We start from the raw sequence: 24,033 nt of genomic DNA on the forward strand, positions 1-24,033 counted from the left end.
AATATCTAGTCTCGCCTCTTCTGCTGTATCACATTCTTTCTATCTCTTCTCATGTCTTTTCTCAACTCTTTCCAAAAGGAGTTTGCTACAATACTTTTTATAGCAGGCATAATGATATAACAAGTCTGAACTCTCATCAAAGTTTGCAATGCTTAGCAATTTCACATTGAATGCTCTCTTCTTCCAATATCAACCATCAGTTTGAATACTGTTTGGCAGTCTCATATTGAAGTTTACTCACTTTGAATAGGGTTTCATTCACAGACTGATCAAGACAGTGAAACAAGCAGTTTTGCTGCATCCTTGGCATGGGTTAAGAAATGCTGAGAGTTGACTCACCTAATATCAAATAAAAGCATTTATTAAATTTCGAGATTATAAAATAGTTTTATTTGTCTGATATGTAAGGTTTTCCAAGCAAACTTGGAGTTGCTCCCTTAAATTTCAAAAGTGCTCTCTAGCTCAGAAATGTGCGAACACATGTGTAGAAACATTATAATTGAATTCAGCATAAATTTCTGACTATGAAACACTTTTGTTTGAGTAGTTCACCCTCTGAAGGAAGAAGCTAAATGATAAGTTTATGTTCCTGTTTTACTAAGTAGAGGTAAAATAATTCAGCGCATTTCATCACACAACCACATTGGTATATTCTAACTACTATTGCCAACGGTGGATTGTTCATATGACAATGATGAAGTAATTACTTTTTTATTTTATTATGATTTGTAGTTATCATCATGTAATATTGTAAAGGTCTGGCCCCGGTAGCTGAGCCAGCTTTACTTCCCTAGCAAGGCGGTGCAGACTGAACACTGGGCCTTCCTCTCGTCGGCCTGCCTGACACACCTAGTGGTCTGATCAGGCCGCGGATGGTTGCCCTCAGTTCAGCCTCACTTGGAACGCTAGCACGGCCTGCTCTCTGAGACCCTATCTTGGCTAATCTAGGTCCCGGCTAGCTTACTGGAGGGCCTTATCTCCAATGCTATCGCATTTCTGATCAGGTCTGATCGTAACGCAGCCAACCTCTAGCCTTCCTTAAGTGTCTCCCCAAAGCAGTTCGTGCTTGAAGCCAGATCAGTTCTGGCAGAAGGATCCTTATGAAGCCAACCAGGCAGGCATCAAACGTAGGCAGTTGGTAAGAATAAGTATTATAATAGTATATTTAATGTATATCAGCACATGTACAACTTCGTTTTGACAGCATCGAATCCGTAAGAATAATCCCAAAGAGTTGGCCTATGCCTTCTCCTTTTATACCATTTACCCCGCCCACAATTATATAACATCCATTGTATTGGGTCAGGCCTGTGAGGCAGGCCCAGACAATAGGTATAAGGGTGTGCTAGCAGGCCTGCGAAGCAGGCCCAAAAATACAGTATTACGTAATAGGTTCACCAGAGTATTATGTAACTGGGTAAAGAAATACACATAAAGTTAACTAGAAATAGCGTAAGCACAAGCACAAAGAATAAAATATGGCTAGTATTGTCTCGTCCTCCACATTCTTCCCCCCCCCCCAATTGTTTAGCCTGGGGTTAACAATTACAAGCGGTGGAGTCATAGGTGGCTAGTCATATTGGCTGGCACAGCTTCGTAGGCGCTGTGCCTCTTGGTAGCTGGCTCGGGCTAAACGTCGGTATCGCCGATATTCTTTCTCCTCTCGGTCGGCACGGTGGAGATAGCTCTCCCTCTTGTTGGAGTGGCGAGGCTTTTTCTCTCTGCCGGTTGGCATGTGGGCCATTGCGATTGGTTCCGCCACTATCCCTTCCTTATCCGCCGCGCTGGCGTGTATTTCCAATATTTGCTCCTCCTGTTGGGTGTCCCTTCACCTAATCTTTTTGGGAATGGTATATCCCGAGAGGAAGGATCGACTTGGTTCCTCCTTGCCTTTGGTATCCTGATGATTTTCTACTCGGACTGTCAGGTTTGGGAGGTCTGTCCATTGGTCTATGGCAATTGTTGGTTTTTGGGTTCCTGTTTTTCTATTTGCCGTCCATCCTTTCCCATCTTTGACCGGCAGGCAGGTGCCGAAAGGAGGGCGGTTTTCCCATCCGACGTATTCACAGAATTCCTGAAAGGATTGTTCATCTACTTGGAACACCATGCATGGGTGGTTCTCGACGTCTTTCTTCGTCCATTGGTGTTTATAGATGGAGAAAAATGAAGACGAACTCTTCTGGCACTGGCACCAAAATCGCCAGAAGTGTTGTCTAATGTGGCGTCGCACCACCCGGCTTTCTTTATTCTGGAATCCACACAAGCGGCACTCCCCCTTCTCTTTGTTCTCTGCGGCCTCCATCTTTTTATATGATTCGGGAGTATACCAGATATTCCTGGGGGAGTCCTTCCGTTTGGCCTGGGTCTGACTCCGTGTCGGCTTTTCTTTGGCTGGTGTTGCTACTAGCTGGATCACTCGCACATTTATCGCATCGTCCTGGTTGGGTTTAGTCCCTTTGTACGCCATCGGTATGACTTTTGGATTTTTTTAGGATACGATGGCTCGACGCTCTTGAGCCATATCTGTCTGTGCGGCTGATACCTCTGTCTCTTCTAGTATTCCATCGAGTTCAGTTAGCAGTTGTTGCAACTCTTTATCCTCGTAGTTGGCACTTCTTGGATCTATGTGGCTAACGCAGTTCCGAACTGGTTGGAGCAGAGAGCAATCGTGAAGTGACGTGTGGATGAATTTGCTATGAGCAGCGTTGTGGTTGACTGAGCGTAATGGCGGCCAGTTTCCGGTGAAGCCTCGTCCTTTACCCGGGTCAATTGTGTCGCCAACAGTCATCGGCCCAGATCGTCCCCGGTCGGAAAATGTCTCTCCCTCCGAGATTTCCACGACCTCTGCGATCTTTGCCCTTTCGTTCCAGATCGCTTGCCCTTTCTCGCTTGTTCCTGCAGTTTGGCTCTCGGTGGTCATCGCCCTCTCTAACTCCTCCATAGAGTCCTTCAGTGTTCGATACTGCAGCTCTCCTTCCTCGTCGAGGATAATGCTTCCTCCTTTAAGCAGCTCATCTATGTCCTCCAACCGGCTCCTCAACACTTCGTACCTCTCTCTGGCTGCCGGGTTACCCCTCACCTCTTCTGAGAGCTGAAAGCTTTCTATCTGTTTCTCTTATCCTGTTCCCGTGGTCTGGCTATCGGTGGTCAGTGTCGTCTCCAATTCCTCCATGGAGTCCCTCAACGCTTGGTACTGTAACTCTCCATCTTCGTCGAGGCTAATGCTCCCTCCCTCGAGTAGCTTCTCTATGTCCTCCATCCGGGCTCTCAGTATCTCGTACCTTTTTTTGGTTTCTTGGTTATTCCTAATCTCTTCCGAGTACCGGCAATGTTCCACGTCTTTATTCTCGGGGTCGACCTGGTGACACACCGCCTGCCCATACCGTATGGGCGGTTCTGTGGTTCTTCGAGGTCTTCCATCTCTTCTAAGCTCTACGGGTCTGTCGGTTCCAGTGGGCTCCACCTCCACCTGAGTCTCTCCCCCAGCTGGAACCGGTCTAGAGTTCACGGCGGGGGTCGGTTCCACCTGTTCAGTCCCCGTACGGGCCTGTGGTTCTGTTATCGTTTCCTCTCCCAGCTCACCCGGACTGTTAGGCTCGACGGGGACTATTGGGTCGGACTCGGTTTCCAGGTCATCTTGTCCTAACTCTGAGGGGTCTGCGTGTCCTGGCCCATCGTCGTGCTCCCCCCAATACTGCTGTCCACTGAGAGGGGATGCTCCCCCTCCGCCAGGGCCTCCAGTATTTGTCTCCGAAGCGTTTCCCTATTACTCGGTGCGGGGAGAAGGTCCATGTTCCTATGCCGCAGGGGTGGTTGGGAGGCAGGTTCCCTCTCGTGGAACTCCAGGGTAGGCAACAACTCCATTGGTTCTTCCCTGCTTCTCCTCCTATTACCAGTAGCTCTTCTCATGTTGGGGTGCCGAGCCGGCTCCCTGGTGGCCGGGGCCCTACCATCCGCCTCTGGGCATGCAACATAGGGTTTCAGGCGTTCCTCATTCTGAACGGAGACCTGACCCTGCCGCTCTACTTGGTAGGTATTATTAGAGTGACACTTGGTAACTGTATACGGCCCACATATTTGGGTTGGAGTTTGGGGTTTTCACCCCTCCTTCGCCGCTTATTTACTAGCAACACTAGATCTCCCACTTCAAACAGGGGTGGCTCTTCCTCATCCTCTACCCTCACTTTCATCTGGCGCTCCCGGAAAATCTCGTGTGTTTCCTCTAGTCGACTGGCCAACTCCAACACGTGGGGCTGGATGGCTTGGTTGTCCGTGGCCACTGGTTCGGACAGCTGGTCGGGCAGACGCAGTTCCCTACCCATCATCATAAAGTTTGCGGTTTCTCCTGTGGCCGAGTGGGGTGTGCCTCGAAACGCCCTCATGGTTTGGGGTAACAACAGGTCCCATTCTGTTGGTCCTCGGCGGAAAAGCAGGGCCCTCAACGAGTCTCCTAGGCTATGGTTGTTCCTCTCTACGACTCCATTTCCTTGAGGGTGGTACGGGGTGGTCCGTGTCTTGTTTACATTCCATAATCCACACAACTCACGCAGGAGTTTAGATTCAACCTGGGCTCCTTGGTCTGAATGCAACTCCTCCGGCAGGCCAAAGTAGCAGAACACCCTCTCATCCAGGGTCGTGGCCACTACCGGGGCAGTTGCATCCGAAATTGCTATGGCATCTTGCCATCTTGAGAAGTGATCGCTGATTACGAGAATCCACTTGTTCCCTCTCTCGGTCTCTGGCATTGGTCCCACAAGATCCACTGCCAACTTCTGCCAAGGTCGCCCGGCATATAGCCGGTGCCGGCTCTTGGTGGTGTGGGTTCCTCCGGCCTTGGCTACCTGACAAACCTCACACGTCTTGATCAGGCGTCGTATGTCCGCGCTTAGGCCCGGCCAGTACCAATTCAGTAGGACTCTCTTCGTTGTCTTGTGTACTCCTGCATGAGCCAGCCTATGGGTTTCCCAGATTACTCGGTTCCGGTCTGCCCGGGGACATAGGGTGCACCATCGAGAGTGGCCGTTCGTTACTAGCCTGATCTCCAGGACACCGTTAGTTGATAACCACATGGCTTCCCGCCTTCTATGCAAGATTCGGAGCTCATTGCTCCCCAAGGTCAATTCTTCTTCCGACAATTCCTGGTCATTTTGTACGACCCAGTACATTTGGGCCACGGCCTGGTTTCCTTCCATCTGGCTTTGTACCAATTGACGGAAGTTCCGCTCTCCGGGCAATTTGATGGCTGCCACCTTGTTAGCATATTCCTTCAGTATAGCCTGCTTTCTTGGACCTCCATCTCTCTTCTATTCGGGTGCATTGCCGGCAATCCTCTGGGCAGACTTGCCGACTCAATTCGTCGGCGTTCCCGTGTTTGGCCCCGAGTCGGTGCTCCAGTTGATAGGTGAATTCCGACAGGATCTCCAACCACCGGGCCACCTGAACCGACGGTTCCCTTCTTTGGCACAACCATCTCAAGGAGGCATGGTCCGTTCGGAGTAGGAAACGCTGCCCATATAAATAAGGTCGAAAGTGTTTTACGGCCTTTACTACCGCCAAGAGTTCCTTGCAGGTTACACAGTAATTCTGTTCTGCGGGGCTGAGTGTTTTACTGTAGTACGCTACTACTGTCTCCCTACCATTCTGGGTCTGAGACAACACTGCCCCCCACTCCCACATTGCTAGCATCGGTATCCAAGATATACTGGTTCCTGGGGTTGGGATAGCCCAAGACCGGTGCCGTGATCAACCCACGTCGGAGTGTCTCGAATGCCGCTTGCTCCTCGTTACCCCACTGCCAGGCTTTCCCTTTTCCTGTCAGAACAGTGAGTGGCTTGGCGGTAGTGGCGTAGTCCTTCAGATACTGCCGATAATACCCAGTTGTCCCCAAAAATGCTTGTAATTGTTTCACATTTTGTGGGACTCGCCATTCCGCCACTGCCTTGATCTTCTCTGGATCCGTGGATACTCCTTGTGGGTTCACCACATGTCCGAGATATCTCACCTTCTCCTGGAGGAGCTCACACTTTGAGGGTTTTAGCTTCAGCCTGGCCGTTGCCAGCCTCTGGAAGACTTCCTCCAGGCGAGCCAGGTGCGTTTCAAAGTCGGGGGCGATGACGATGATGTCATCCAGGTAGAGCAAGAGAGTTTTCCAGTGGAGTCCTTGCAACACCGATTCCATCAATCTCTGAAAGGTGGCGGGAGCCGACGTTAGTCCGAACGGCAGTACTTTCCACTTCTATAGTCCACTCCGGGTGGTGAAAGCAGACCTTTCCTGGGCTTCCTGGTCCATTGGCACTTGCCAGTATCCGCTGGTCAGGTCCAGCGTGCTAAAAAATCGACTTCCCGTCAGGGCGTCCAAGCTCTCATCGATTCTCGGGATTGGATAAGCGTCCTGTTGTGTGATGGCATTCAGCTGCCGGTAGTCATGCAGAACCGCCACCCGCCATCCTTTTTTCGAACCATCACTACTGGAGAGCTCCAAGCCCCATTTGCAGGTTCGATCAGGCCCTTTTCCAACCTGTCTGTCGAACCTTTTCGACAGACAGGTTCGACCTGTCTGTCCGTCTGACAGGCGGACAGACAGGTCGGTCACCTGTCTGTCCGCCTCCGCCTCCTTGAGGGGTCCCAACCTATGGGGAGGTTGTCTAATGGGCCTGGCTTCTTCTATCAGCGGTATGCTATGCTTTACCAGATCGGTTCGTCCTACATCGCCCTCGTACTTACTGAAGACATTCTGGTATTTAGCCAGCAGGGCGGCTAACTTCCGCCTTTCCTGATCGTGAGAGCAACCTCGGACGGCCTGATTGTAGAGCTTGACTAGATGCTCGGGCACTGCTTTCCCAGCGTATACAGCTGTACACCCTACTCCGGTCACCTTGGTGTCAAAGTATTTTTGTTCCGCCCAGGGCTCGGCCTGCACATCCTCTGTCCTGATGGCGGTGTACAAGCCTATCACTTGTCCAGCTGCCAGTTCGATGGGGTAGTTACCCGGGTTTAGGCATTGTACGGCCACATCGCCCTGGTCTCCGGGCTGATTCAGGCTACGGGCCACCGAAAGGTGCGGGTCAGATCCCTCTATTATGCTTACGGGTACATAATTTCGGGCGGATATTTTTCCCGCCACTGTTATTTCTGACAATGGTGGAATGGTGACCTTCTTCCAGGTGTGTACTTTCGACACCATCAGCCTACCGTATTTATCGGTGCAGGAGAGTTTTCTGTCCCCGATGGAGATGACTGGTTGGTCGAAATCCATATGACATCGGTGCGAGATCAGGAAGGGCATCTCCAATATGGCGTCCTCGCTGATTTAACTCACAATGAAGTTCTCCTCAATCGGTACATCGCGGACTCTCCCGGTTAGTCGGATTAGTCCGTAGAATTGGAGCTTACTCCCATTCGCCATCAGTCCGTATCGGTCATTTTCTTCCAGTTGGTCTTTGATCCTGGCTGGCAGTCGGTCAAACACCTTCTTCCACAACAGGTTTGTGTTGCAGCCGGTATCTATGAGAAAGAGCAGGTCCTGTCTCTCCATTTTCCCGGGCAGGGAGTAGCTAGATTTGTGGGGCTTTTCCAAGGCTCCGATTCTTGGTAATTCCCTCCTTTCACAGGCGTCGTTATGCGCCCCTTCAGGATATCTTTTTCGTGGCAGACGCCGAGGCCTGTCCGGTGGTGGACTCTCATGGACTTTCCTCGAGAGTAGCTGGCCTTGTGCTCTCCCCGTACTGGCCTGTCGGACCCGACACCGGACTCAGGCGTTGGCCTGGGTTTCCACCCCGGAACGGGTCGACTTGGTTCGACTCCCGTCCTTCTTCCACTCCTGATCCTGGGGGGCAGTAAGCTCGATCCCAACCCCACCCATTCCTGGATCTGCGACCCCTTGGTCTCTGGAATTGCTCCACCATAGCTGGTTCCTCTTCCACTCCCGATCTGGAGGGTATAGATCTCTGGAGAAGCTCAGCTCCGGAGGAACTGGTTCTCACTCCCAATCTACCCTGTCCAAATCTCTGGGAAGGATCAGCGCCGGCTGGGCCTTTTTCCCCCGACCTAGGTCGTCCTGGTTCTTGGAAGCGTTCGCTCGAGATTAACTTCTCCCTCTTTCCCGATCTGCGCTTAGGTCTCTCGAGAGCTCCAGCTGGTGCTGGATCGGCTCTCTGTTCCGACCTTCGCGGTCCAGATCTCTTGGAGTAGCTTCTCCCGATCATGCCTTCCTCTAGACTGCCGACATTTCCCGATGTCGCTTTCGGTTTAGCCTGCCTTTGGATTTGGTGGACATAACGCCTCTGGGCCTGTCGGGCCGCCTGTGGCGATACTCGAGGATCCACCTCCATGTCCTCTTCGTCTCCGTCTAGGCCTTCTAGGCTCTGGTAGTGGTTGTAGGTAGGAACCTTCTCTACCGGAGACCTCTGCAAGAGAACTACCGAGTTCACGGGATGTAACCAGCCTTCCGGGTCCACCTCCGCCTTCCTTCGGCCTGCCCCTCTCACCTTTTTGTGATTATTGGTTCTTGGCGCCCTATTGCAGCCAGTAGGTTGCCCTACTGGTTCTGTCCCTGGGTGGCGCGGCTACTGGGTTGGTTCTTGGGGCAGTTCCTCCTCCAGTGACCTGCCTGATCACACCCCCAGCATCTCCTTACTCCTTTCTCTCGAGTCACTTGCTGTGGAGGACTTTGTGGTTGGCCGACTTGTCTCTTCAGATCTGCCATCTCCCTTTTTAGACCCTCCATCGTGGTCAGGAGTAAACCTAGGGAGTCAGGGGCAGCATGGACAACTACGGCCTGCTCTACCTCTGCCTGCTCCTCCATGGTCTGTTCGAGCCCTTCTGGCTGAACTGCCCTTACTCTGGATCTCGTTGGGTGGTTCTGTCTGATGGTCATCTCAGGCCGTATCTGTAGGTACTCATTCCCTGCTCTCACGGCGGCCTCCAGGGTGGGGGTGGGTACTGCCAAAAGGTGTCTTTGCAGGTATACGTTACCCAGTGACCCGCAGAATGTGTCCACCGCCATCTCCTCCCTTATTCGATTGGACAACTCCTCGAACGCAATGCTCGTAAGTCTTTCTATGCGAGTAGCATGCTCGAACAACGTAGTGTGGGTTTCCTTCCTCAGGCCCTGCAGCTCCAACCTTGCCTCCTTGGGGGTCATGCCGAACCTTGTCCGGAGGGTGTTGAACACCGCCTGTAGTGTATGCCCATGCCCACATTCCTTGGCCTGCTCTTTCAGCCTTCCTCGAATGTGTAATAGGGCGGATCTGGCTCCCCAGTCATTGGCGACAGCCACATCATTGAACTGCCTTATGAAGGCCTCCACATCACCGTTCCCATCGTACTCAGGAGCCTTGAATGTCTCTCTGGGTACCAGATTTCTTTGTGCCTCTTGGTTCACAATCATCCTCTCTAACGCATTCGTTAATTGCTTTAGACCCTCTAGTCCTTCCCTTTGGGGGACTCCCGGTCGTTCCGCGCTACGAGTGCGTCTTGCCATGATTGTGCCTTGCTAGTTATCTTTGTGGATTGATTAGATCCCACTGCTGCCACTAGTGTAAAGGTCTGGCCCCGGTAGCTGAGCCAGCTTTATTTCCCTAGCAAGGCAGTGCAGACTGAACACTGGGCCTTCCTCTCGTCGGCCTGCCTGACACACCTAGTGGTCTGATCAGGCCGCGGCTGGTTGCCCTCAGTTCAGACTCACTTGGAACGCTAGCACGGCCTGCTCTCTGAGACCCTATCTTGGCTAATCTAGGTCCCGGCTAGCTTACTGGAGGGCCTGATCTCCAATGCTATCGCATTTCTGATCAGGTCCGATCGTAACGCAGCTAACCCCTAGCCTTCCTTAAGTGTCTCCCCAAAGCAGTTCGTGCTTGAAGCCAGATCAGTTCTGGCAGAAGGATCCTTATGAAGCCAACCAGGCAGGCATCAAACGTAGGCAGTTCGTAAGAATAAGTATTATAATAGTATATTTAATGTATATCAGCACATGTACAACTTCGTCTTGACAGCATCGAATCCGTAAGAATAATCCCAAAGAGTTGGCCTATGCCTTCTCCTTTTATACCATTTACCCCGCCCACAATTATATAACATCCATTGTATTGGGTCAGGCCTGTGAGGCAGGCCCAGACAATAGGTATAAGGGTGTGCTAGCAGGCCTGCGAAGCAGGCCCAAAAATACAGTATTACGTAATAGGTTCACCAGAGTATTATGTAACTGGGTAAAGAAATACACATAAAGTTAACTAGAAATAACGTAAGCACAAGCACAAAGAATAAAATATGGCTAGTATTGTCTCGTCCTCCACAATATCTTTATTTATGTCTACATTATCTATGTTGTTAATATCACACTTTCATCTTGGGTGCAAATAGAGGCTTTTTGCCTATTCAATTCAATTTAGGATTCATCGTCATCATCATAAAAGAGACTATCATTCATGCAACCTCTGAAGTAATAATTGTATAGCAAATAGCATATTCTGTTGCTGTTTTGTAATACGGAGGACAGCAATAAAGAAAAAAGAAAGAAAATACACATTAAGCGCCATGGCTGAGTTAATGCAAAAAGGGCGCGAAATGTGAATTGAAAAGTGCATGTGACTAGAAAGCGAGTCTATTTTTACAATTTTTTTGAGTACATTGCTAGCCTGTGAAAAATTTATAAAGTGCAACTCGGAATCGTTGGAAAGATAAGGTGCCAATTAATGAACAGTGGTCAACTCCAAATCTTTTTAAAGCATAGAACTTCAGTAAAATGAAAGCTCTGCATTGGTATGGAATTGCACGCTTGTTTGGGCAACAATAAACATCAAATGGAATTCCCATTTTTATCAGTTTGGCGTTTATAGCTACAAAGCTGCAATCAACCGTACCATTCGCGAACACCAGCACAATCAACATGGATGCACAAAAGCTTGTCATTGCTCTCATAGTGTTGGTGGGAGAATTAAATGCAGACTCAGTATCAACCTTGAATTGCAGTGGACCACTCAGCAAGTACACAGATGCTGACTGCCAACAAAGAGGCAATGTGCCTGGCTGCTACTACACTCCAGGCTTGTTTATGTACTTCAGTTGTGCAGAAGTCTGTAACAATGTGATAATTGGATCAAGTGATGCAGAAAGATGCACCGTTTTCTGCCCACGTAAGTTATGTAAATGTCTACTAAGTTAATGAATAAGTAGTCAGGTCTACTACTAATAGCACTTTACGTACTGACAAGTGTGCAGTGTTTTAAAATAACTACCGTGTAGGAATAAGTTAATTGTTCTTTTTTTCGGCTCGATATTCTTCTCTGGAGTCATTAAAGTTTTGATTCCTGCTTCAGCAGTCTTCAGGTGATTTACCAACAGTCTCCTGAAAAGTGCAGAAGCACAAAACAGAACTGTAGTGTTTCCAGAGAAAAACATCAAGCCAAAAAATGATAAGTACATACAGTTAACCTAAATCAACACCGTAGTTATTTATATAGTCCATTGTACATAGAGTGAGTTATATATCAATTATTTTTGTGCGTCTGTATGTATCTAGTGGGATAGTGTTTCTCAGCTACGACTTGGTTTGTTTAATTGAGGTATATTGCTATTTCGTTTAAGAACATAGGGTGACTGCTAACTGGGGCTATACGAGATTTGGTATGTTATGAGATATGTATATTTTAGGTTACACGAGAACTGCTTGTCACATAAGTGCTCAAACGCTATCCACAGAGTCACAAGCTATCACAATGCGTATCTTTTTTGCCAGCACTGCCAACAAATCAGCAGCTAGCTCTCATCTTACGTTGGTAGTCATTTGTGGAGGAGTCATCATCATCGGTCTAACAATCATTCTTTTTGTTGGAATTGTTTACACATTCAAGAGACGCCAAAGAAGAACCAAAACAACGACAGCAAAAGAAGACTCTCTTTGTCGTACCTGTAAGTTAGGAAAAAAGAAGCATATTTTTTACTTATATCAGTACGTAGCTAAGGTCAAACATGGCAGTTGGCAGAAATTAATTGTTTGCTATTATTACTCAAACGTCAGCAGTTCTGTACACCGTAAGAGATCATCAGGTGTAACAACTATGTGTACAATTATTCCTCAAATTGGTAAGGTAGTCTAGTGGTGCAGTTGATAGCATGCTTTGCTGTAAAGTACAATATGTGAGTTTAATTTGCGTGTGAGGTAATTTGTTTTCTATCACTTTTAGCGTAGCTTTGAACAGATAAATCGACAAGGCTCTTATTATAGTAAGGGTTTATTGTTATTTGTTATTGTTATTTATGGACACCATGATTAGTTTTTCAAAACATTTGATTTGGCTGTCACTGGCCTTATCCTTCAATAGCAATCAAGAATACTTTTTATTGCAGTATTAATAGTTAAAATTTATCTTTTTTAATTACTACATTTTCCTATTTCAAAAAACAAGTAGTTATTAGTAATTTCCATGCTTACGCATATCAAGAATATAAATTTAAATTTTAAGCTCATTGTAAATGAAGCCTACACCATGTCTGGTAATACTTAATCAAACATTTCCTTTTCTTCAGGTTTTGCAGACTTGGAGAATCAGCGCAACTTTAAGGCTGTTCAAGTTTACAGAAAGCTAAGTGAGTTATATTATGTATCTAACTATATTGACTGCTCATCATGTACCTATCTCTTTATTCTCTTCATCTAATACACTAGGTGAATGACCGGTGTTGCGTCTGCAATAAAAATAGCTTAGGAACAGTGGCAGGTAATGTAGTTGCTATTGACTAGGCTTCTTTTTTTCCAATGAAATTGAGTATCTTAAGCTAGTAACTTAAGCCAGTCTAAATCTTTACTATAATGACAGCCATGTTTATAATTGCGCTTATATTCATTACGCATCAATATCTCTTATGTAATCTTACGTAATGTTAGTAGTTACCAATAGTATTTTCGGAAGCCCTACATAAGTATATTCACAATTATTCCATAGTATGGCAAAGAAAGTGTAGCGTACTGGTTAGCTCGCTTGTCTGCAGAACTCCTGGTTCCAAATTTAATTCCATCTAAAATGGGTTTTCGTTTTTGAAACACTCTCTCTGTAGCTAAACATAGAAAAGACAGATGCTCACATTTATATATACAGATGATAGATGAAGTTTGTCTGACCAAAGCTCCCTCCCTGTTCTTTCATGTAATAATCTGAAGCAGCTATGCTTATTGGAATATAACAAAGCTGTATATGTTTTAGCCTACACACCATTGTAACGTATATCGTATATATATATTATTATCCTAATAATTATGATTAATACCATTATTATTATTATTATTATTGTAATATTGTTGTTATTATTAATAATAATAGTAGTCTATTAGTCTAGCAGTCTTGCGTGTGGTCAGAGATTATCAGGTGGGCTAGTACAGCAGCAAGATTTAGTGTATGCAAAACTAATGTTACAGACATGAAAGTTAATGATTAGTGCAGGTGGTAGTGTGTTGGTCTACCAATCTATCACGAGTTCAAATCCTGTGTGATGCAATCCTTTTTTCAATCTCTGTCTGTGGCTTTGAAGGGACAAAGAGACATGTCTTTAATTTTAGTAAAATTTATTATTAAAATCATTAAAATTAATAATTTCAAAGAGTTTTTTAAAGCGATTTTTAGCTAAAATGCAGCTATTTTGTACTAGCAGATGTTACATGTATTTCAATAAGTGTTCGCATATCATTGAAAAAGCGCATCATGTAAGCCTAGAAAACTTTTTAAAAATAAGACACATTGATTTTCATCTAGCAAAAGTATGTAGCATACCCTACAGGATGAATTTATTTGATGGATTTAATAGTTCGCGAATTCGCCGACAGTCAATTTCGCGAATTATTAAAATCCGTGAATAATCAGTTTTATTTTTTAACACAAGGAAGAATAACTACTACCTCAAACTAAACACTAGCCTGTAGGCCGAGTTAGTAAACGTAGCTGAGTTTCAAACTTTTTTAAAATCATCGCCAGGGCTTTGTGTTAAGCCCATTGCCAACGCATCACATTTCTTTACAAAGTATTTCAAGGTTGTCACGAGTTTTTCAGAATTCTGCACAGCATCGTCATCAGAAAAACCCCCTGCAATTCTTTACGTTGAAAAAAACTCATAACTTACCACAAGTTGTGGGTTTGCTGAAGGCCTCCAAATCGATGAACATTCATGCAAACCTCTGGATGCAGCAAGAAATTTATAGCTTAGCATGATCAACATAAATTTCCTAACTAAATAGAAACCTAAACATGTGGTATACGCATGTTCAGGTTTTGCTCTATTGCTAGCTGCTTTCACGGATTAATTTATTCACGACTGTGTTCATCCGCTTATAGATTAGTCCGTGAATATGCATGAAAAGACAACTTTTGCCAACTTTAACTCCGCAAGTAATTTCATCCGATAGGGTATGTTATTAGACAACCTTTGTATAATTTCTTTGTAGCTATGCCAGTGTACAGTTCTCCTATACCTGCAAGTGGAGAGTATCAGCTTGAAAAAGCCAAACTTCATGTACCCACAGAATAAGACTACAAGCAGAGATGTAATGTTGCACCGGTTTATTGTTGATTTAGTGTATGTACTCTATACAATTCAAAAATAGTATGTTTATTTCAGATTCAGTACATGCACTCGTACCGTTTATCAACAGTACAATGTGCATGTACAGTCATTGTTTTTTTTATAGATAAACAAATCTGTCAGTTCTGATGTAGGCCTACTTACTCATTAAAGATGTTCTCATGAGAAAGTTTTAGATAAGCAGTTTTCTTTGAATTTTTGAAGTTTTGATTTTTATCTTTGGCTTTTTGGCATTATTTTAAGGTAATACGGTATAGAAATGGCAAACAAAACAGAATTCAACAAAGTCAGTTTTGAGTAAGCAGAATAAAGATTTATTAAATGGTTTACTATATGTATATTTTTATATATTTATAGCTGGCACACAGAACAGTTTGAGTCAAAGAAAAGTGTGAGACTCCTACTCTACTAATATTGGTTAAGAAATATATAAATACAAAGTCAGGAGGCTATATCAGTCCAGTTTATACCTGCACGCAAGTGCTGTGAATTTAACAGATACTCTGAAAGCTTGAATCTTGTTGATCTATCATGATATTCTATATATGAATTTATTAAGAAGGCATTGAAAGCACTGGGGTACACCACCTTTTTGGTGCACATCATCTCCAGATTTAAAATATAATTGCAAAAACATGACTATTTATTTGGCAAAAATACGGTAAAACACCAAGAAAATTCAATTTTTGCCAATTTCAACAGACATTGTAACAATTAAAAAAGTCAAAGATCATGATAAGGTCCACATGCTCAGCATAAATCTGGCTGCTGGCCAAGAAGGTTGTTTCATATTTCTTATTAAAATCTTCTCATCTTGCCTGTTTTTGATTTCTTCTCAATTTGTGTCTCATATATGACAGAAATAAATGGAACTTCCTTTTCATGGAATATTGAATATTCCTTTCGTGGTTTCTGTATATGGCTGCTTTGCATTGCACTTTGATATCCTACTTGAATAAACTTTCAAAAGTACACACTGACCATAAAGCTCGTGACACCAATGATATACAGCCTCCCATGGGTGGCTGTATATCATTGATGACACAAAGCACTTTATGATATTGAATAAAACATGAAACACATCATGGACTTTAACAATAGTATCTCTAGAGCCATGACTACACTTGCCAAGGGTCAGAGCACCCAAGGGTAGATTGAGCATTGCTGTTCAAAGCTTTTCATTAAACCATAAAAAAGCGATCAATAGCTAGTGAGGCTCTAAAAGTATGACTTAAGCACGATAAGCAGTATCATCTCTTAAGCTATAATATGTCCTTCAATTTTCAAATCATTGTATATAATTATGTTATTATTAATACTATTATTGTTACTGTTATTAGGTGAAGAGAATATAACACTAAAATTAATAATAATCAAGTCAAATAAACTGGAGGCAAAGGCTATGGTTGTCAACAAGAACGGTAGTAGAATTGGAAATGTTAAAAGTTAGAGTCTGCTGCATACATCGTAGCAAGAGCTGCAATCATATTAAGATTTGCATCACAAGAATTGTAATGTTGGAATAAAAACAAGGAAAACTGTTAAGTTAAGAATTTGTCAGAGCTGGAAGCATTGCTACGACAGCGTGGGAAACATTGAAAACTGACAAGCTGAGAAAAATGGCAATCCCACGCTGCTGCGAACAGCGTAGCCAAACAAGTCAGGACAATTACTATACCAATAAAAATATCAAGCATAGGAGCCATGTAACCATTACAGCTGATGGGATGAGAATTAACAAGGACATGAGGACAATATCTAGGACATTAACAAGCATAGTAGATGTATGACCATATGATGATCAATTATGATTGCCATTGATTGTCACCACTACATGTACATATGAAGGAGAACAAAATATTACAAGAACTACCAAAGGGTATTCTACAAAGCAAGCAACTTTACAGAGTGACAAGCACATGCAGGCACATAAATACATTGAACCATCAGCCAGTCATAAACAAATTTATATATTATAAAAAATACTATAATAGCCTATAATATCATTTATTATAGACAATATGAACTTGTGAAATCATAATATAATTATTCATTAATTTTGATGATGTTTAGGGAACAAGAAAGGATTGGTTTAATGGCTCTAGAATGCATAGCAGAAAATAAGAATATATATTTTGCTCTATATAAGATAGATAGTTTGAACTGTCTCGGGATGAAGATAATGGCAAAAATCCATTTTATGAATCAGCTACTCAGAATCTCAACATATGGCCAATCTTATACAATTTATTAAGTTAGCTCAATTCATGTGCATCATCACGGAGTGTCATTAGATGTCAGATGTCAGATGTCAGATGTCAGATGTCAGATATCAGATATCAGATATCAGATATCAGATATCAGATATCAGATCACAGAGAGGAAGCTGGCTAACATCAATAACTCTAAAAATAGACCGTACTACATTGTTGTAAGATTAGCATGAATGATCTCAGACAACCAGTGACACTTAAGGTTGGTTCACACTATCCATCGTTTTTTTTACGTCATCAAGTCGTTTGCACATGCGCTCGTTCACAAAAAAGCCGCCATGTTTGTAGACAATGATCATTTTTCTTTGATTTACTAGTACTTTTAGGTGTTGTTTTGATACTATAATAAAAAAATTGCTAACAAAAACATCGTTTTCAAATTATCATTGCAAAAGCTTCGTGTTTGTAAAGATAGAATTGTCTATAAAGATGGCCGACAACGATGAAATGACGTCACGAAAAAACGAAGGATATTGCCGTTAGTCAACATTTTCCTTTCAGCATTTAATGTCGATTATGTGAGCCGTGAACAGATGGCATCGACGAAGCATCGTTGAGCATCAGCATTGCAGCTGTCAAACTTTCCCAGTATTTCACCGAGCATCGACCTTTCAAATGCGAACCATTTCAGCGATGGTATTTCGCATTGGCGGATAGCCTGATTTATTCATATCCGTTTATGATAGTCGCTGCGAGACTAGTTTTTGATTTCAGCAAAAAGGTTGAGTAAAGATTTGAGCAAACAAAGAGGTTTCTTCAAGAAAGTTTAAACAGAGAAATGAGAACACTAAGTCACAAAGTATTTCCTGATGCAAACGTGGATGGGTTTGTGATGGTATAAACATTGTCATCATCGACGATCACTGAAGTAGTGTGGAATCAACACCGAGATACGGCGATATAGTGTGAACAAGCTTATAGCAATTATCCGAGAATAAGTATAAAAGGGGGAAGATGGCAATGAGCTAGGTAGAACAAGCTGGCAACGAGCCAGAGAGCGACAAACTCACAACAAGCCGGACAGCAAAAAAGGTGCAGAGATAGAGAAGCCAAGACAGAGGGAAGCTAGTAGAATCTGAAGATAGCCAGAGGAGCCTGCAGCAAACAGTCTGCAGAGGATCAACTCATCTAGAAGGAAACACACAGCAAACACAATTCACCAAAAGGAGTTGCAAGCCAGGAAGCCATTGAGTTGCCAGAAAGCCAGAAAGCTGTTTAGTCCCTTGCCACCAGAAAAAGCTATCACTAGATTTGTCGCAGTATTGCTAAATGTGACAGGGTTTTTATGCAGTCAAAGGGAGGCCGATTTTATTACTGCTGTTTATGTAGTACTTTGCAATATTATCACATACTCATTATATACCCACTATGTGGCTCTCAGCGTGAAGGGCCAGGCTTGTGAAGCAGAGTTAGCTAGAGAGTGGTAGAACACACATGTGAATAATAAAACCTGTTCTGAAACACCTACTACAACCAACATCTACATACAAACATAAAACAACACTCCTATTAGACATGCACGCACTCTTTGAACCTAGAAAGGCCATAACTAATAGAGCTATATTTGTTATAAAATACAAGCATATTGTTATTTCTGCTTGGGCTAGTAAGTATTGCCAGAATAGTTGTATACTTTTGATCTTTCAAAAAAAAGAGAGTTTACATATGCTGGGAAACAAACCACCGCGTGATATTTTTAATCATCAGATAATTACCTACAGACAGTTGTATAGGCTTCGCAACCCTAATACTAGTTGTTGTGAACATTGATACTTGTGCTCATTATTGGATACAGTGTGATACTGTCAAAATATAATTTCAAGGAAAATTATAGTAGTGCCCATCTACATTGATTGATTTGTTGGTTCAATTGTGCTTTCTAGCACTAGTCTGATTTTGTAGGGCAGAAGTGCCACTTTATCTTCAGTAAAAATTTGTCTTGGGAGAAATTGAACTCTAGGTCCAGAGGCTAGCTATGACACATAAAGCCATAGAACCATTTAGTATCTTCACCCAAAAGTAAACATTTAAACAATACATTTTATATTAATATTACTATTACAAAAATAAATAGCTAAATATATTATTTCATATTATTACACAAAAAATAAAATAAAAATTTCTCCCTTGACAGCAGTAAGCTATATATATCTAAGCTTTCTCTTTGCACAGCTTTTGGTAACAAGGCATGTTTAATTTATGACGTAAATCCTATCTTCAAGCACATGGTAAATAGGTGCCCATTTAGGTTGTAGTTCGACTGTAATTTTCATTGAGTTAGATGCTTGGTGTACGCAATAAATTATTCGAAACCAAAAATAAACACTATATGCATGAGTGGTGAAGTTAAAAATAGGAGAAAACAATAACATAAGTCTGCCTTTATACTTGTGTAATATAGGTATTTTTATGGAAAGGCTATTAAGACAGAGAAGATGTCAATTTGCTTGACTCATTAACAAATAAATCACTCAGGACCTGAACAAGTGAAGAAATAAATGGGACTTGATTTAACTTATTTATTTATGACTAGCTAAAGTTCTGTTTTGTTCTAAAAATTATTACTCGTATACACTTTTGGCTTGTAATAGTTCGATCTATTTGCAATGGTATGTAAAATAAATAGACTCCAGTGTTTATTGAACAAATATCTCAAACTTGGTTAAAATGCTTTGTTGCTAGTAAATACAAATTAATCATTATGAATCGACAACAGAAAATTTCAACACAATTTAGAATATCTCATCGAAGTACGAGTAAGATGCACTAAAGTTGGATTACACGTAATTTCTCAATGCAAGGCATTAATGGTGATTGATTTACTATACACCACCAGGTTTTCAGTGTTAGTGATATACATAAACCTAAATATTACAAATATCTTAAAGATAGGTCATCTTCTGGGCAGTTTTAACCTGATCAGCATGTCAACAGCCATTTATTGTAAATTAGAAAAATGTAAAAACAGCACTCACTCAAAAAAGAATTAGCTAATCAGACAAGATCAGTATAAAATATTTTGAAAGGAATGCTAACATGATGAGCATAGTGATGATACCATCACAGTATTTGGCTCACTAATTTGTGTATTTTACAGGGTTCTTAAACATAATGTAATCAGCCCGCCGATGACAGCTTCGCCAATTATCAAGATGTTCTGATAATCTATAGAAAAAGTCATCAGGCAATTGTGCGCAGCTGAAAAAACTTTAACAGCTAAGATGCTGTCTTCTCTCTCATACCCGGTCGACCAAACGAAATATGCTGCCAGTGAACGCGTTTTCATACGAGTTCTTTGTGTTTATTTTGGCATGGTTTGCGAATCTCAAACTGTACATCATTTTAGCTTTATGATATAATATTGCTATATTGAATGTTGCAGCAAACTCTTTCAAACACAGGAAGTTGAATGTAAATGATTCAATACAAAGTTATAATCGTAGACAAATACAAAGAACTAAGAAGTCTTAGTGAGTCAAGAGTTCAAATAGGCTTGCCTTTATTATATATTGTACTTTAAATTCATGCAGACACCACCAAATTTACCAGATTCATGTGACTTTTCAAGACTTTGTACCGTGACAAGATATGCTTTGGCTATTGTCAGACAGTTCTCAAAGGTTCAGAAGATTACAGACAGCATGTTATATGGGCAAATCAACCATGCTGTAAGAATCATTGAGCTCACGCCTTATTTTTGGATTTAAAAATTTTGTGATTTCTGATGCGCTTGCTCCTTAAAAATGTTCACATAAGAAAGTTTTTAAAAAGCTTTTTTTTGAATTTTTCAAGTACATTGGCCGCTCATCGCAAAATAACGTCATAGCAGTCCATCATTCCGGTCAATTGCACAGCTAATCATGGATTTGAACGATAGTGTGTACAGGCCTTTAATCAGAGCCGTATCTTCCTATACTGCATGTACTGCCATAGAAGTACCAGTTTGTGAGGCTCAGCATTTTGGAATTCACGTCATTTTTGCTTGATTTTAACCCTTTGGCTGGGGAAATGACCAAAATGTCATTTATCGGTTGCGTGGGAAAACGAAATTCATGTCACTTTTGGTAGACGTTTATAAAGCTGTCGTCTATTAACGTTAAACAAAGCATATGAATGCTAGTAAGTTTTAAATATCATCAACAAGATATTAGTCGATGAATTACAATATGAAACGATTATCTTAGAGGCGTTGCTTTGTGCTAAAAGCTAACGAAATCGGAAAAAGAAATCTTTGGAAAAGAATAAAAACTGGAAAAACCAGTCAACATCGGCTCGACTTTCAAAACGGCAAAATAAAAAAATATGTGATCCTGTGATTGTTAGTGATTTTTTGTCTGATCAGAATAAAAGCAATTCAGATGATAGAAGTGATGTAAACTTTTTGGGCTTTTTTATACTTGGAATATACAGAGAAAAACAATCGTTATGGTAGCTAGCACGGCAACATTATAGCGTTGAACTCTATCAAAATGAATGCTTTTAAGCATTTCATACAGAGACAATTGTACATGGTTATATTTTTTGTAGTCGTAGATATGTAAATGAATGCTTATGTACAAAAAATTTTGTTTTTAGAAATAAATTTAAGTTTGAGCTATGCATGTAACATGCATAACACAAACTACTACTTGCTCAGTATAAATATAGACTATAGTATAAGTGCATTATTTTTAAGAATGGTGCTCTATTAATTTTACTTTTTAACTCTACAATGTTATTTAATTAAATTATTTCATAGGAGACTACTCGTCTCCTACACCATTCAGCATTGTACCTAGTGATAATTCTACCTCATGCTAGCTGTGGCCAACCCTTTTAGCAGCTTTCATTCACATTATATTTTTGAAGTTTGTAGCAATTATCCAAAAATGAGTATAAAAGAGGGAAGCTGGCAATGAGCCAGGTGGGAAAAGCCGGCAGCAAGCCAGAGAGCAGACAACTCGCAGCGAACCAGACAGCTAAAAGGGGCAGAGAGAGAGAGAGAAGCCAAGACATAGGGAAGCTAGTAGAATCTGAAGTTATTCAGAGGAGCCTGTAGCAAACAGTCTGCAGAGGATCAACTCATTTAGACGGAAACACACAGCAAACACAATTCACCAAAAGAAGTCGCAAGCCATAAAGCCATAGAGTTGCCAGAGAGCTGTTTAGCCTCCTACCAACAGAAAGAGCTATCACTACACTCCTCATAGACAAGCACACACTCTTTGAACTTAGACAAGCCATAACTGATAGAGCTACATTAGTTATAAAATACAAGCATATTGTTATTTCTGCTTTGGCTAGTAAGTATATTGCCAGAATAGTGGTTTATTTTTGATCTTTTGAAAAAAATAGAGTTTACATATGCTTGGAAACAAACCACCGCGTGTTATCTTTGATCACAAGATAATTACCTTCAGACATTTGTAGGCCTCGCAAACTGTAATACTACTTGTTGTGAACATTGATACTTGTGCTCATTATTGGCAACAGTGTGATACTGTCAAAATATAATTTCAAGGAAAATTATAGTAGTGCCCACCTATATTGGTTGATTTGTTGGTTCAATTGTGCTTTCTAGCACTAGTCTGATTTTGTAGGGCAGAAGTGCCACTTTGTCTTCGGTCAAAATTTGTCTTAGGGGAAATTGAACTCTAGGTCCAGAGGCTAGCTATGACACATAAAACCATAAAACCATTTAGTATTTTCACCCAAAAGTAAACATTTAAACAATACATTTTATATTAATATTAGTATTACAAAAATAAATAGTTAAATATATTATTTCATATCATTACACAAAAAATAAAATAAAAATTTTTCCCTTGACAGCAGTAAGCTATATATATCTGAGCTTTCTCTTTGCACAGCTTTTGGTAACAAGGTATGTTTAATTTATGACGTAAATCCTATCTTCAAGCACATGGTAAATAGGTACCCATTTAGGTTGTAGTTCGACTGTAATTTTCATTGAGTTAGATGTTCGGTGTATGCTTACACAAAAAGCTTCTAGTCACATAAAATCACAAAAGTGCAATAAATTATTCGAAACCAAAAATAAACACTATATGCATGAGTGGTGAAGTCAAAAATAGGAGAAAACAATAACATAAGTCTGCCTATATACTTGTGTAATATAGGTATTTTTATGGAAAGGCTATTAAGACAGAGAAGATGTCAATTTGCTTGACTCATTAACAAATAAATCACTCAGGACCTGAACAAGTGAAGAAATAAATGGGACTTGATTTAACTTATTTATTTATGACTAGCTAAAGTTCTGTTTTGTTCTAAAAATTATTACTCGTATACACTTTTGGCTTGTAATAGTTTGATTTATTTACAATGGTGTGTAAAATAAATAGACTCCAGTGTTTATTGAACAAATATCTCAAACTTGGTTAAAATGCTTTGTTGCTAGTAAATACAAATTAATCATTATGAATCGACAACAGAAAATTTCAACACAATTTAGAATATCTCATCGAAGTACGAGTAAGATGCATTAAAATTGGATTACACGTAATTTCTCAATGCAAGGCATTAATGGTGATTGATTTACTATACACCACCAGGTTTTCAGTGTTAGTGATATACATACACCTAAATATTATAAATATCTTAAAGATAGGTTATCTTCTGGGTAGCTTTAACCTGATCAGCATGTCAACAGCCATTTATTGTAAATTAGAAAAATGTAAAAACAGCACTCACTCAAAAAGAATTAGCTAATCAGACAAGATCAGTATAAAATATTTTGAAAGGAATGCTAACATGATGAGCATAGTGATGATACCATCACAGTATTTGGCTCACTAATTTGTGTATTTTACAGGGTTCTTAAACATAATGTAATCAGCCCGCCGATGACAGCTTCGCCAATTATCAAGATGTTCTGATAATCTATAGAAAAATTCATCAGGCAATTGTGCGCAGCTGAAACAACTTTAACAGCTAAGATGCTGTTTTCTCTCTCATACCCGGTCGACCAAATGAAATCTGTTGCCAATGAACGCGTTTTCATATGAGTTCTTTGTGTTTATTTTGGCATGGTTTGCGAATCTCAAACTGTACATCGTTTTAGCTTTATGATATAATATTGCTATATTGAATGTTGCAGTGAACGCTTTCAAACACAGGAAGTTGATTGGAAATGATTCAGTACAAAGTTATATTCTTAGATAGACAAATACAAAGAACTAAGAAGTCTTAG

This window comes from Watersipora subatra, chromosome 9 (assembly GCF_963576615.1).
Source record: "Watersipora subatra chromosome 9, tzWatSuba1.1, whole genome shotgun sequence".
NCBI classification, from domain to species: domain Eukaryota; kingdom Metazoa; phylum Bryozoa; class Gymnolaemata; order Cheilostomatida; family Watersiporidae; genus Watersipora; species Watersipora subatra.